This window comes from Triticum urartu, chromosome 3A (genome assembly GCF_056163025.1).
Source record: "Triticum urartu cultivar PI428250 chromosome 3A, HENAU_Tu73, whole genome shotgun sequence".
NCBI lineage: Eukaryota > Viridiplantae > Streptophyta > Magnoliopsida > Poales > Poaceae > Triticum > Triticum urartu.
In genome coordinates, this window is record NC_141875.1 from 389,783,429 (window position 1) to 389,787,935 (window position 4,507).

A 4,507-nucleotide genomic window follows, 5' to 3' on the forward strand; every position below is an offset into this window, starting at 1 on the left:
AAACTACTGATGGGGTCACTATGACTTAAACCCTAAACCCTAAACATGATTTAATTTCCTGGCTAGGTAGAACCTGTGAAAGGAAAGACGGCTACCACCCTCGGATCATAAGATGCTTTTGTGCAGTTCCACTAAAACCGAGCTGAGCATCCCTGATGAAAAAGATATTGAAGAAGTGTGATTAGAATAATAGTACTGGCACTAGTTCATGAGACATAAACTCGTCACAAATAGAAGCCGGTAGAAGTAGAGAAAGATCGACTTGGAGATGGAACTACGTGGGGAGCTGCGGCAGTGGAGAAAGCTGGCTCCAAAAATAAGATGTACCTGGGACGTCGGGCTGTAGCTAGAAGGGCAGTTGGGAGGCGGCATCAGCCCATACCACGGGGACCCCCGATTGGGATGCACCGACTGTGGGTTTTCTCCCTCGCCGATGTCGACCGCGTCTACGCAGTACATCGTTCCTTTCCCCCAATGACGGGATCAGGCTGGATCTGTGACCAGCGGTATGGCAACCATCGTTCTATGCTTGTGAAGAGAGCAACCCAAGCAAGCAGGCTTGTAGCTTAGGCTCATCCTAGTGTATATATAGTGGTTTTCTTTTCTCTCCGTATCAACCATTTTATATTATGTACGTGTCATTGAAGAGTGAAATGATGGTTGCTTCTTCCGACTAACTTACTGTGTGATTTGACTGCTCCTTACTGGCCCCTACACGTACTCCCCCTACGTGTATAACCGTTGCTAAGTCTCACTTGTACTTATCTCTATTTTCTTGCATGACATGTAGACATGATGCGCATAGAGGAATTTTGTTACTGCACGTTGTTACGTAGTACTACTAGTACCTACTCCCTCCTTCCAGTTCACTTCTGGTACTCCCTCTGTCTTGGCTTATTGGTCCCCTTTGTACTCAATTCATGGGCTCGTTTTCCTCAAGAAATTGTCTTTACGAACGTATTAATATTGGGAATGCATGCATGAACAAGGAATGATTAAACCTTGCATGCAACGTTTTGACAAAGCATTGACTTATGAACATGTGAATGTGAGGGACCACAACCTCGTGCATGCATGCAACAGTCACACATGCACATGGATGCAAAAACGCGCGCGACGCCCTAATACATGCATGTCCGAGCACACGATGGAACACACATGGTCACGCTCAAGTGCTCAACCTACATGTGCATGCACACACATACTCAGCCAGGGTGAGCTAGTGACCGTATAAACACCAAAAATGTATATATTGAGTGCAATGAGCATATTATGAAGTCCACTGGCCATATTTTTACAAATATACAGTGACAGACAGTGTACTTATCTCGTTTGAAATTAAGCCATATTAACCGAAAAGGAGGTAGTATGGACTAGCATTACTTTGTTGTGTCCCGTCATCTTGCTGAATGAGGAGAAGCTTGCAGGACGGGAGAAGCTTGCACGCGATTGCATGCATGCAAGCTCTCCTTGCTCAGGCGGTGGACGTGCAATAGTTAATTCGTTGTCAGATTGCCAGAAGCATACACTCTACTAGTACCATTATCGTTCGACTTCCCGAAGAGGCGAACAGCCAAGTGCAAAGTTTACTAGTACTACTACTATAGAGGTATTTACTACTACTAGGAACCAGATGGAGGAGCGTCAGCACTCTCATTTTATTTTAAAATGTGATAAAGCAATCTTCAACACATTTGGTTCTCTTCGAGGGTTTTCGCATGTGATAATGGAAGTTGATTGCATGGAACACTCGCCACAATTCTCGCTTAATTCTGGCTCATATCCTGTTACAAATAGGAGCGCTCGGTAATATTTTCTCTTTTTTTTATTCAGCATGTAAATAGGCCAGCAAACCTTGCGGCGCATCTTTGTGTGAACCCTGCTTGCTGCACTTTCAATGTGACCGAGAGATGGCTTGATGAAAAACCTCGCTTCCTTCTTCTTTTTTTGCGAGGTACCTCACTTCCTAGTGACCAGTCTCTTGGCTGATCGTCCTAGGAATGCTTATATATGAATAAAGCTCTCTCATTTACCCGAAAAAAAGATTAAGCCATATTAACCAGAAAGGAGGGAGTATGGACTAGCACTACTTTTTGGTGTGTCCCGTCAACTCGCGGAACGAGGAGAAGCTTGCAGGACAAGGTGAAGCTCGCTTATGCCCACTCAGTCTACCTCAATCCTGGTGGCTCGCAGGACGAGGAGAACCTTTTGACTAATGCAACCTACCCTCGCCCAGGCGGTGGACATCACTACAAAAAAATACACTTCCGTGATGATACGTGTTTGTCACAGTAGGTCACGTTTTCTGTCATGCATGTACATCCATGACGATTTTATGACAAAATCAAGATAGTCATACCTGTGCTATCATAGAAGTGTTCCATGACATTAGCAAAATTATCATCACGAAAGTGTCCACTTCCATGACGATAAATCGCGCGTCATAGAATTGCTTTCGTCAAGGGTGACCAACACGTGGCATCCACCGTAACGGGTCGTCATTAAGCTATCGGGTTCCGGTTTTGATCCAATAACCCGTTAAAAGCCCGGACCAATGGGGATTTTCCACGTGTAAAATTATCATTGGCTGGAGGAAACACTTGTTGGCTCACCGTTGGGACAGATGACATCCACTCATTGGACAGAATTCGCCAATGATATGTCAACAAGTGGCACGGCCCAACAGAGGCCCATTCCTATGAAAAGGCCGGCCTATTTGACTTGGTCAAAAGATAGCGGACCGGCCCACGAAAAGCCTGTTAACGGCATGTTCGCACATAGCCCATTTACAGCCCGCTAACCCAGGGCCCTTTACGGCCTATCAGAATGAGGCCTAGTAGCGTCATCTGGGCCGTCCAATACGATTCCAGCCCATTGTAACTCCCGACCCATGTTTGGCCCATGACGTCTTTCGGCCCATATGAGGCACTTTGTAACTCTTGGCCGATTAACGGCCCGTGGTGAAACTGGCCCATAATGAACAGTACATCACTTTATACCCATTAACGACCCATTATTCCAATGGGCCCTTTCAAGCCCATGTTATCTTTCAGCCTGTTCAGGGCCCATTTATTCTTGGGCTCATTTCTAGCATTCGGTTACTTACGGCCTGTTACTAGCCTTTTTTGATTGTGGGCCAAATTTAGCCCGTGGTTACAGTCGTCCCGTTTGTGTCCCATTAATCCGTTAGGCCGTTTCATAGCATCATCAAATATGGTCGATTAACGACGGCTCGTTATGGTCCGCCCATGAACGGACGATTCCAACTCTAGCCCGTTTAAGGCCCATAATGCGGTCAGTTGTTGGCCCATGTTTGACCGATCAATCATACGGCCCATAGAAGGCCCATTGATGCTACGGCCCGTAGAAGGCCCATTGTTTCTACGGCCCTTAGAAGGCCCATTGTTTCTACAACCCACAGGAGGCCCATGGTAACTACAGTAAATATGTAGCCCATGTTTATTGTGGCCTAGTTTAAAAAATAGGTTATTGTGGCCACTAGCAAACCGCGGAAAAAGAACTGCACTCACTACAAGCAAACAAATAAATAAGACAACAAGGAAATAAATAAGAAAGCACCTTACGCTAGGCTATCACGACTATTACTCATATTACATCCACTCGGCATCAAAGTTCGCCACCAGTGCAAATATAGGGAACAAAGCAGCATATCATATACACCGGTTGTCAAAGTTGGCGACTAGTGCAAATAAACGCCGCAGCAAAACAAGTCCAGAACTAAAACAACTTTAGAAGAGCTCAAGAAACAATATCCTGGGTACCCATAATGCTGGCAAGATGCTTAGCAAGATTATTAAATTTCTCTTGTTTGACGCTTAAATCCTCCAGCACTTGTTGTTGCACAAGAAGGTATGCATCTGAATTCTACAGGGACTTCCTCAGTCCTTCGGCTTCTTGCTGCAACACAGCTGACTGATGCCTTTCAGCTTGTAGCTAAGACTGAAGAAGCCGAAGTGATTCAGGCTGCGAGTTCGAAGAGCTTGTGCCAATGGTACTGGCTAGTAACTCGAACACTACATCAATGCAGGACTGTGGGGGTTTTCTCACTGTCTACAAGATCGTTTTTATCACCTTTCTTGGAGACCAGCAGGGTTGTCTCACTATCTTGAACCTTATATGCATTACTTTCTCTACCATTGCATAGTGGGGTGCTCTTATCCAATATTCTGTTCGCATACTACATGAGAAGTAAGCAGACACATCACAGGTTTAGCATGTAGTATACGAAACTCATTTTGGTAAACCGGTTCAGTAGTAAGGTGGGTAGGATAACAACATGAAACAAACATATATCTATGTACTATGGTCACTGTATTGTCCATATCATTCTAGTTTATGTTGCCAAATCAAGATAGAGACACAGTTCAACTCATATATTTTAAGACACAGCAGCATAGACAAGTGTGAGAAACTACACAGCATTGGCCACACTTGTAATGTGCATCACATGAGAATATAACTGTTTATACAACTGAAACTGAAATCA